At 44.9% G+C, this 12,342-nt stretch overlaps 1 protein-coding gene across 2 annotated transcripts in view; it reads right to left on the reverse strand.

Moving 5' to 3' along the window:
* Nucleotides 1–12,342, reverse strand: part of LOC119171950 (beta-1,3-galactosyltransferase 1) — a 47,464-nt gene that overhangs the window by 12,097 nt on the left and 23,025 nt on the right. The window lies entirely within an intron of this gene.

Genomic DNA, 12,342 nt, shown 5'->3' on the forward strand with positions numbered 1-12,342 from the left:
ACATGCACAGGCATCATGACACAGTACACGGGCGTCTAGCATCTGACCTCCATCGAATTGCAACCGCCGCCGCCACGATCAAATCTGCGACAGCAAGGTATCATACAAGCAATACATCAAATATCACCGCATAATCAGTGAAAAGCTATTTGTCGGTCTTCGTAGGAGAGTTATTGATCCACTAAAAATGTTGCCAAGTTGGCTCAGCAAGATACTGAGAGAGGGAAATAGAGAGCAAAAGCAGGGAGGTAAACCAAGCTTTAGCTCTGTTGGCTACCCTACACATGGGATGGGGGAATGGGGTAATAATAGAAAGTAATGAGATAGAGAGAAAAAAAGAAGAGGAGTAAGAAAGAGGTAGATGATTCGTCAGCTTGAGACTACACAGCACCATTTCGCGCTGTTCCTTCAAAAGCGCTCGTGAAGTCCGGTGGTCTTTAAAAAGCACAAGAGAGCTTTCGTGACTTTGATTGCATACGAGACCGTCGGCCAAGGTTCCGGGATTTTCTTTTCTGCAATCGCTCTTGAATCTAGGAGATGAAGCTTGGCTTCCATATTACGTCATTGCGTCTGATATGATAGGCAGTGGCGTAGAAGATGGCGACCTCACGACTTCCCGATACCCGTGAACGATATAGTCTAATGAACAACATACTGCGCGGTGAGGTGGTGGTTCTGTCAGAAATCTCAGCAACAAAATTCACACAGTAATAGAGTAGTATCTGGGGGCGTACATGACAAAACTACGAGATCATTATTAGGCACGCTGTGGTGAGAGCTTCTGGAAAGTTGGACCATCATGTATTCTTTGACGTTCGATGGCATCGCCCAATACACGGCATTTCGCCTTCATCAGAATGCAACAACCACAGCCAGGATCTGACCGGTGAATTTCGGGTTAGCAACCTAACGCTGTAAACCCTGCTACACCTGTAACCCCTGCTACCCCATAATTCACAAAAGTGCCATTGACAACACATCAGTCACGACGACCACCTGGCATTGATTTTTGCATGTAGTGCAAGTGATTCTTGTGAATTGCGAGTCAGTTGTGCAGAATACCGCAAGTTGGTAAAAGAGTCAAGAATGGTTAGAAAATCCTATTTCTTTATTCTCGGGAGCACAAGCCCACATTCTTTAATCCCAAACATGCTCAGGATCTCAAAGAGCGGTCAGGTAAAACTCTAAGCAATCGTGATCATATTTCTAGCCAAAGTGTTCATTCTTTCGTGTTGTTTCTGTCATGATGTCATAAGACTGTAATGCCGAAATCACTCGGTCATTCTCAGAAACCTTCTTTTATAGGTGATGAAATGGGTCAGTCGTGTGTCAGCTCACCTTTCATTCTTTTATCATCTAAATAAACACAGTCTCTGAGCATGTTCACCTGATGTGGGCATTACAGCCTTGTGACGTCATGACAGAAAGTGTTCACATCATGCCGTTCTCATAAATAAATGATAAATAAATTTCAGCCTAGTTTTTACTTCTCATGCTGCTGATGACTGCTTGACGAATGCCTGAAGCGGTGAAGTTCTGGACATTTAAGAAAAGTATACACCACAAAAAAAAAAGAGCTTTATTCATGAGGGTCTCGGGTAAGGGATCGTGAGTTCAATGGGTGGGTCCCAAAGTCCAGGGCTCCACTGGCTACTGACACCTGCATGACATAACTAAGAAGCGCGAGCTGCACCTCCGGATCATAACTAGCAAGCTATGCCTCTCATTGCTCGAAAGTTCAAACCCCCACGAAATGTGAGGGTTTCAAGTTTCTGAGCTATTCCAAACTGACGACACACACGACGTCCATGCACAGTACAAGTGTTCCTACTATAGTATAGACAGTGAATCATTTTCTTTCTTATAGCAGCATTACGTTCCCATGGACGAAGTAAACCGACGGCGCGGCTCGCAAGACAGAAATCGAAAACCACGGGAGAACATCCTCTTCCCCCCGCCCTCGAGTGCCCAGCGGCCTCTCCTACGATGGACATAATCCGCGTGGTACAAAGCCGCAAAAGAAACAGGCGCATTAACGCTTCGCTTCCATCGGAAATATAGGGACAGCGAAGCAACAACGCTCGCAGCCTCTTCCCGATTACTCTTTTTTTTCGCACCCTCTTTTTCTCGCCTAAAAAGCGCGCTCGCCACTTAGCCGCATGAACGAGCACTTCCACGCCCCGCGTGCTGGCAGATTACGGCTAGGGACGCAACCGACCGAGCCTCGCGCTGCCAACCCTCGCGTAATACGCTCCCGTCCTTTCTTCTTCAACTAGCGCGAGAGAGAGAGAGAGAAAAAGAATAAATTGCGCAGCGAGGGGTTCCGTCTAGTGGTCAGTCACGTGATTGGGGCAGGCACTTGTGTATTCTGCACACCGTCTGCGCGGCCAGAACGGAAGGGGGCGCCGAGTGACGTCCGGCCATAAAATGCGCTTACCTGCCTCAGTCCGCGCGTGTGGGTTGCGATGGAGGTTGGATAGTAGTATGTAAGGGATGTTGCGATGTATACGCTCGCCTCGGGCTCGCGGCTAGACAGAAACCAGCACGAGACCGGCGGTGATGTATCGTTAAATTTGTGCAGCGCTATGTGAAGCGGAACGTGCGCTGTCGGCCTTGGCGCCGATTATGGCGTAGATGCGCGCATTTTGTTTTTTGTCTCTTTAATTCGTGGTAACGAGATCGAGTGAGCATCTGATACGACGTTGCTCGAAAGCCTCGTTTGCGCGGCAGACAGCCCTCGAGAAATTCGCGGAAGCAGAAAAATAAAGTAACGACGCCTGGCATGCGGCTCCGCTCCAATACAATGTTTTAAACTCAAACGCTGCGAGGCCGTGCTTTCAGCTGAGACTTACATTTAGTTGCGCGCATACATCGGTCGCCTTAGAGATGCAGAAAACGTAGGGAGCGAGAAAGAGATCGTGTGAACTCGCTAGCACGGTTAACCGGCCTACTTTCATCACGAACGGCCTCAGTGCAGTGGAGACGGACTATTCTTGTGAAAGTATGAAGGTGCGTTTCGCCAGAAATTTGCGGTGACGTGCAAGCCGTTGCGGGCGTCGGCCGATCGGTGGGAAAGCTTCTGAAGCTCTGCGTAGTGCTAAAAGCTTTTCGTGAATAATCAGTAGGCAAAAGTGGACTGTCCCGATGGAGTTATGTGGTTAAGTGTATGTCATCGTTCACTATAGAAAACGCTCAGACACGGTAACTCAAAGAACAATTTTGATCGAGAGAATCTCAGAACCTCATTATTTATTCATCACAAGTTGACCACCCGAATAAAGTAGCCATTCCTTTCTGCTGCACTAGCTTTTTCTTGCATTTATTACTTCTGAAGACAAGCAGACACTAATCGCTTTTCCCGCTCTGTTATTGCTACGAAGTACCAATTGATGTTGAATTTTGCAGTTTCGAAAATTTTTATAGTGCAATTTCAAACTGTTGCTTTACTACTCGTTTTTTTCTAGCCATTGCTACCTAGTTTATTCGCTTCAATGTTGTTATTGTTATTTTTTTTGCTCGCATTGTACAAACCCCTTCTGTAACACCCTCTCCTGAGCGTATATTGATAAACAGATAAAAACGGCTTCATGGAAACTCAATGCCTGATTGGCCCATACGAAAGCGCGATAGCTTGCACAACGTTGCGCGGTCGTGTGACGAAGACAGAGTGTACAGCTTATCCCGGATCTTCGCCGCCGGCGCCGCTAAAGAGCGGCGAGCCTAAGCGAATCTAGCCGCAGCGTGCATGCCCAATGCGGTCGAGCTGCGCCTCGGGGGCAACCAGACGCGACAGCACGAGCCCCATCCGCGTAGAAGGCAACACAGCACGACGACTCGGCAGCCGACGACGTCTCCACTCATTGAGTTTAACCAACGGCGGCCCGAAAGAAAGACGTGCACTGTGTGTGCGACTTCGGTGTCGGCCACGAAGTGCGTCAAGAGCTGACCCCCGAGGGCGTCCCGAAGTTGCCAGCCTCGCGTGCAAGCGACAGGCTAGCAAGCTTTCTGTTTTGTTCGGTCGTGCACAAGTACCCGACGCCGCGGGCGACACGGCTAAGTGGCATCACGCTCTATACTCGCGGCTACTGGCCTGACGGTTTCAGCGCTGACGGAATGAATTCGAAACGAGAAGGACCGCCAGCTGAACGGAGACAGTGCCCCTGCAGTCCTTCCAACTAACGCCCGCGTGTATGCATCCATAGTGGCAATGCTAGACGGAAGCTAAAGAAGGGAACAGACACCACCCTAATAGAATAAAACGTTACGGAGCACCGATCCAATCGGAGATGTCGGTTAGCTATTAAGAAAAAGAGCGCATTGGTGCTAAGCACACGGCTGACAAACTGATGAGACCGCGTTGAGCCCTTGGCCAGACATCAACAGTGCAACTGCGGTCACAAGAGCAGTTATAACCTTTTTGGAAACAACCGGACTATATGCGCGGCTATAAAATGTCTCAGCTAGAAAGAACACTACATACTCACCTCTCTATCTCACCATCGTCATCCATTAATCTTTCTTTTCACCTTTCCCTTACCCCAGTGTAGAGTAGCAGGCTAGAGCAAGCTATCGCTCAGGCCAACCTCTCTGCCTTTCTGTAAATAAACTTATATCTATCTCTGACAAACTGAAACGCAACGTTTTAGTGCTAATAAACGTAGTCTCATTTTCAGCGTCTTCAGCTCATGCCATGACACTGTAATTTTGACTCGAACACACACTCGAGAGTTTTTAGCGTCCAGGTTTGCAGCGACGTAGCGACGTGACACCGTAATCACAAGCAATTATTCAAAGCAGTCGTTTTACTTTTAAAAGAGTGGCGTTCTAGTTTGAACATGTGAGCACTGTAAAAGCTGACCAGCAATTTCTTGGCAGCTAACATTAAAAACCTGCGGCTTTATTATGATTAGGAAGATAACTTGAGAAACCTAAAATAAATTCGTCGTGGATTAGTGCAGCGAGGAACAAGTGGCCAGTGATGAGGGGCCAAGAATTCATCCACACATGTGTGATATAAACAATACAAATGACTCTCCTATGCGTTCCTTAGGTTGATTATATGCTAGCTTACTAATAAAAATTGTATATTCCTACGGTTCCTGTTTTTCAATTCGCGTTATTAGTTTCATACTCCCCAAAACTTGGTCCATGAGTTGCAATTATTTATTTATTTATTTGATTTGCATACACAGATACACAAGGACACAGATGAAAGAGGGAGAGGGCAAGCTGGCAACTGCCACCTTGATGGCACAACGCCTGCTCACTCTTTCGGGAGGAGGGAAGAAACGGAGGAAACAAAGATTAGAGGGGAGAAAGAGGAAATAAGGTGAGGAACAAAAAAAAATGACGAAGACTTCGACGAGTATGAGTAAAAAACATAAAAAAGTAATAATAAAAAATCGTCTATAAACGAGTGGTCCGATCCGTTTGGTTCAAAAATGTAAGGAGAGCTCGGTGGGCCTGGTCGCGTCGGGAAACGCAACCACTCGGAAAGAGGTAGTCGTCTAGGGTCGCGCACTTTAGTCCTAGGAATTTATATTCCTTAATCAGCAAAGACCGCTCCGTCGCAAATGTGGGACAGTTGACTACGAGATGCTCAAGTGTTTCGCAGGAGCCACAAGCTGCGCACAACGAACTGTCCACACGCCCTTGACGGTGTAATCGTTCACGCACCAGCACAGAGCCCACTCTTAGTTTGTAAAACAGCGCTCGGGAACTACGAGGCAAGCCACGGCCACGAACAAGAGGAGGGAACGATCCATTCGTCCCCGCTGGTCTGGGAGCTCCTTTAGGAGGTGTCGGCGTATAAGCAGACGAGCGTTCTACATCGTACATAGAATTTTCGGACAGTCACAGCCATCATGGTTGCATGACGAAGCAAGACGATCCGCTTCTTCATTGCCCGCAACGCCCACGTGCGAAGGTATCCACTGTGCAGCTAGGCGTAACCCACGTGACTGAATATTGTTGATGGATTCCATGATACTGCTTAGAATAGGGCTGTCGGTCTCCTTGCTAATGAGTTGGTTAAGGGCACCACGAGAGTCGGTGAGGATGATAACCTTGATGTTAGTAACTCTTCTTGTAGGTACTTAAGGGAGACATCAATCGCTGCTAGTTCGGCCGTCACCGACGATGAGGGGTGAAGAATTTTAAACAACCGTTTGAAATCGGTTGAAGTGTGCAGAAGAAAGCTGCAGAAGCGCTCAGGCCATCGCTGCGTACAGAAGCGTCTGTAAATGCTTTTGCATAGTCTTCTAAGTTTTCAATAAGTGTGAGTTACTCAGCAATGCAATGTCATCGGCGAAGCACAGGTTACTAAGGTACTCTCCATTGACTGAAATGCAAAACTGTTCCCATTCTAGGCCTCTGAAAACGTCCTGTAAGCACGTGCTAAATAGCATTGGGGAGAATGTATCCCCATGCCTTACTTCTTGATTGGTATTCTGTTGCTTTATTTATGAACCACTATGGTAGCAGTTGATCCCCGGTAGATTGTTGATCCCCTCATGATTATGAAGTTAGACAAGGAGAGCAGAAAAGTAGGTCTTAAAATTAACCTGCAGAAAACGAAAGTAATAAAACTAAATTAATGTGCAACAGTATCGGTAGAAAACAGTCTTTGGTATGGAGAGAAGCTGGAAGTTGTAAAGAAATATGTCTACTTAAGACAGGTAATAACCGCGGAGCCGAACCACGAGACTGAATTAACTAGAAGAATAAGAATGGGGTGGAGGACACTTGGCAAGGACTCTCAAACCATGACAGGTAGATTGCCACTATCCCTCAAAAGGAAGGTATATAACAGCTGCATCTTGCTGGTATTTATCTAAGGAGCAGAAACCTGGAGACTTACAAAGAGGATTCAGTTAAACCTGAGGACGACGCAGCAAGCAATGGAAAGGAAAATGGTAGGTGTAACCTTAAGAGACAAGCAGATAGCAGAGTGGATTAGGAAACAAAGCGGGGTTAAGGATATTATATTTGAAATCAAGAATAAGAAATGAACATGGGCCGGGCATGTATCACGTAGGTCATTAAGGGTAACTAACTGGATTCCTAGAGAAGGCAAGCGGGTTAGGGGGAGACAGGCGGCTAGGTGGGCAGATGTGATTAAGAAGTTTGCGGGTATAAATTGGCAGCAGCAAGCACAGGACCAATTTTACTGGCGGAACATGGAAGAGGCCTTTGCCCTGCAGTAGACGTAGTAACGATGATGATGATGATGATGATGATGATGATGAAAACTTGTTCCATGAACACGTAAGCATAAATTTCGGTTTACGTTCGTGTAGCTTTGGTACTGTTTCCTAAAATGCACTACAACCTTCATTTTACGGCTTATCACAACTTGTCTCTGGGCTTTCCGTCAGCTAATAGAACAATGGCTGCACCTGTTCCCTCTCTGATGCAGTCTGCTGTCTCCCTCTCTCCCTATGATTTATTCTTCCATCAAAACTCCACGTCGTTCGTAACTTGTTTCTCAGGTTACCTCGTTATCTTCCTAGTTTTATGCTCGTACTGGAAATACGTAATTATTGTGGGCTGTTTGCTTTAGTGGCATCGGCGAATTGCCTGTCGAAATTTCCGAATGTCTGCAATGCGTACGCCATTCCATCTGCCTTCTTCGGTGAGTTTTCTTTCCTTGGAGTAACTTTGGTGTTGATTTTGAAATCTGACAAACAGCGCAGCTGTTTAGGCCAGCCGCAAAAAAGAAACCTTGGTGTCAGCAGAAAACCGTGGGTGGATACGCGCCACAGGAATTGGGCAAGCGCCACTACCCAGTACAGCAGATGCGAGCCTTCAGCGAAAACTATGCTCGGCCAAGTGCAGCATGCGAGACGAGAGTAAAAGAAAGAAGAAAAACGAAATAGAAAGAAACAGGAACAAAAAGCAAATACACGAAACACAGAAAAAGAGAAACAAGGAGAACAAAGAACAAAAAAATGAACAAGGAAATACTCAGCTCCACTATTTAATTGAGGCTTGACACCACTATAGCGCGAAGCTTCCATAATTTGGCTTTCGTCAGGCTATTGGGCATTATCTGTGTCTTCAGCATTTAATGTGTATCACTACTTTAGTACTTTCTACGTTAAGCTCCTAAATATCTTTCTTTTCCCGTTTAATTGCTATCATTTTTGAAAAAAAGTGTCACCTGCAAATCGTAAGATGTACTGAGGTATTCTCTGTTTAACCCTTATTCATATTTATAAAGGCTGTCAAACCATAAATCGCCTAACTTTACGTGCCGGAACTATCACCCGACTACGAGACACTATACTTACTGGAGACTTCCTCTTCAGTTTTACCGCCCGGGGTTGCTTGACGAGCCCCTAAATCTCAGTGCCCCAGACTTTGTAAACTGCGCACCCATCGAAATGCAGCCGCCAGGGTCAATATCGAACCCGCGACCTCCAACATACAACAACGCGACGCCCCGTCACTGAGGCATACGTCGCTGCGGCTCGAAATCACTGTATTTTAAAGCCTCCTATAGTAAACCTTGACTATACAGATATCCTAGTTCAGCCGACTTCTTGATAACTTCCGTCTCACCCTATAGCAATCATTTTCTCCTTAGTGCTGATTTAAGGAACCGTTAATTATCTTACTTAGCCCGACTGCAATTATTCCGCTTGAATTACTCACACGCTCTCTGATCATACACACGCGTCATGTTATTAAATACCATTGCATCTGCCAATGTTTCTCGTATATACATCACTGGTTACACAGTGTTTATACCTTCTTCTTGGTCTTCTCTGTGATTATGAAACACTGATTTTCCATAGATTAGTATGGGCAGAAGGAGCTGTCTACATCTCCGCTATCTCTTTAAGGCAATTATATCTTTAAAATACTCATATCCCCCCCCCCCCTTTCTTTGTCAATTCTCAGTAAACCACCAGCGCTTAGCAGTGCGAATCGGATGAGCCTCGACAGATCTTTATTCATCACATGGAACACTCTGCCACTAATTTCTGAAGTATTGAGCCCAATGTTCCCAGCACTACGTCCTCTATCCTCGCGCTGTGCTGCATTGACCGAATCGCCCAAGAACTACGGCGATCATTTCAGAGCGCCCTGATACCGCTAACCGGCTCGCGTTTGTGCTGCCACTGAAGAATCGTAGTTAGTGTATCGCACGTCGTAACACCATCTGAAAGCGAACCCTCTCACGGAGTCGCCGCGCATTCCGAGGGTGGAAAAAAAGCGGCGCTCCAGTCGTCACGTATTCTAGACGCGCCAGTCCTGATGGGAGCAAAAGACCTCTCCAGGTCCTAATAATAATCGTTCGAGGGTCAGACACTTGCGAGGGAAATAAAAACAAAAGTGAAAGGGCGCCGAAGGAAGCCCGCATGCCATCGTAATTGCATCGCGGCGTCATGCTGGGGAGCAAATCGGCAAGCGCGAACTGATGGCGCAGTCGAAACGTTCGCAAAGACCCTTTACCCTTCCCCCTTCCACGCTCTTCTACCAGACTGCTGCGCCATTCGTGATCTTTTCGCGGGTCCGGCCTCATCAGCACCACGGCGAAGTTCAACGGCTTTCACTCATCAATCTCCTGATAGACGAGCAAAACTTGTTTTGTTTCTTTCTTTTTGCGTGTGTGTTTGTGTCATGGTATTCTCGAAGATGTGCGCCGACTGTCAAAGCCTTTATCGTTGTGAATGGCCACACGATGGGCGCAATCCCGCGCGGGAATAGCAATACCGCTGCACTGCACGAACTCGAAATTACTCAATGTCCAGAGTTTCGCTGCACTTATCGCTTCACTCTGGCTGTGCCGATAGGCCTTAATATCCACCAATGACGGATTGTCATTACGTGAATACTATCACGAAGCGATAATTAAATTTTCGTGGTAGACACTAACAGGACGGTCGGGGGGTAATTAGCATTGCATGGAAAAACATTGCTGATGCAATTAGCATTGCATCAGCAAAACATTGAGCAGTTCGCAGGGGCAGATTGTATCGAGGTCCAGTAAATTTTTGAGAAGGTTGCGAACCATAGATTGTTGAAAAGTTATCACTAGGGCGTTCCCAGCGGCACAGCACCTCAATCTTTCAAAACAAATATTGGAATACCGAAAAATGATGACAATATTACGCTTCTGCGTTTTCTCCCAAAGGTGTACCTCATTTCATTAAACTTGTTATGTACGCTGATAATACGAATGTTTTCTTTTCATCACACAATTTATCGTCACTTGAAGTCAACGTAAATAATTATCTAAGCCGTCTTTAAAATTGGTTCAAGCAAAATGAACTACGCTTGAATGGTAAAACAAAAAAACAGCCCATATGATATTTCGGCCTATAAATAAGCTTATCAGTAACACAACTGTAAAATTTAAAGGAAGTTGCATCGCACACGTTAGAGGACAAAAGTTTTTTGCGTGTGGTTTCAGGAGGAACTAAAGTAAAGCACACACGTGAACCATCAAATCACCGCATTAGCATAAATAGTTGGTTGTTTTTTTTAATGAACTTAATCCCACTAAGGTTAAAAATAGTATACACTAAACGCCTTTCCATTCTAAAGTGACTTATCGTATGCTAGTCCGGGGAAAAACATCGGAAAAAGATTACCAATATCTAATAACCATACAAAAGAAAACATTGCACTGTTTTGAAAAATACAGAGTAAACATGCAAGACTTGCGAACTGCCGCAATGTTCTTCAAACATCCCATGCTCAGGGCGGATCAATTATGTTACTTTAAATTGCTATAGTTAATTGAAAAGGACAAGATATACGAGGAAAGTTGTACCGAAAAATCACACTACCATTTGCGAGAACAAAAGAAACGAGCACCCAGAACAAGAACCAATTATGGGAAACAAAGTGTTGCGTACCAAATACCTCATATGATAAATGCCCTTGAAGATCAATTAAAATTGAAGGCTAAAAGAGCAGCCTTTAAAAAACAAAGAACTTGTTACTAACCACTCTTACACATTATCAAAACTTATAGGCGAAGTTCTATGCATCTACCAATCCTTAAAACGTTTATCAATTTTATTTTCACTGTAATAATGCACAATCCTATCTTGGTGAATCCGTGAGCATTTTGTGTTCCTCAGGGGTCTTTTTGTTGTTTTTTTTACCTTTTGTCAATTTCACTTGGTTGTGTATCTCTATGAAGGTGACGTCTAATTTTGTAAATGTGTCATGTAAACTTTTTTATTTTTGTTTATGCATAAATTTTTGTATGTACACTTGCAGGCTGCAGTAAATTTCACTGAAACTAATGATTTGATATTTGTGGGGCTTTGGGTACGTGTCTACCACGTAATAATTCTCGGTAAATTTACACCACCAGGCAGGTTGTTTCCGCGAATTTACGCTGGCGTTACATGTACGCTTTTTTTTTTTCGAAGTCCTACCACCTGTATTCACTATAAGGCTCTCGGCAACCTCACCTGCATGTTACTTTGAATATGAATAAACCTTAGGCAAGCGCGATGCGAAACTCTCGAACGCAGCTATCTATCTACTCGAGAGTGGAGATAAGGCCATTGAATGTGCTCGCTTTACAGTTTCGATATCGGAACATTGTCGTTAGATAAAGGGGCCAAGTGTACATGTGCTTAATGCACCGACCGCCGCGAAGATCGCTAGTCTGACGTAGAACTTGAGGTTGTGTTAAAGAAGGGTTCACTTCATAACTAGCTTACGTATTTATGGACACGAGTATAATGACTGCGTCTGTGGCCCGTCTCACAACGGGCAACATTTTAGTTTCACGGCCTCAACAAAGGCTGGTTGGAAGGCCATCACAGTGTATTTCTTTTTTGTGCAGAAAAATAATTAAGTACGAAATTGTAGACAGCGATTTACGGTTGATCTTTTTTTATTCCTGCGCATTTACATACACATTTATGTTACTATCCCTGTTGATTTACTTCTTCGCGTTTTCTCCTACTCACGCATTAGCATTTAGTAACAGCACATCTAGCAGACCTCCGAGAGTCTTCTCTATGATCTCTCCCCTGCCTCTTTTTCTCTCACAGAAGATAAATCTTGTTTTCATACACAGGCACACTTCGAAGCTTTATTGTGTTTCGAAAAACTCTTTCCACACGCACGCACTCACAAACCCACACCCACAGAGGAGGAAAACTAAAAATAAAAATAAAACATTACTTTATTTTTATACGATGGGTTCTGTAAAACTATCTACAGCAAGAGGTCCCTGGCTCACCTCCACTCCGCGCTTCGGAAAATTTCTCTATTTTTTGTGGCGCACATACATACATACATACATACATACATACATACATACATACATACATACATACATACATACATACATACATACGTACGTAC

The sequence above is a fragment of the Rhipicephalus microplus genome, chromosome 4, assembly GCF_043290135.1.
Source record: "Rhipicephalus microplus isolate Deutch F79 chromosome 4, USDA_Rmic, whole genome shotgun sequence".
NCBI classification, from domain to species: Eukaryota; Metazoa; Arthropoda; class Arachnida; order Ixodida; family Ixodidae; genus Rhipicephalus; species Rhipicephalus microplus.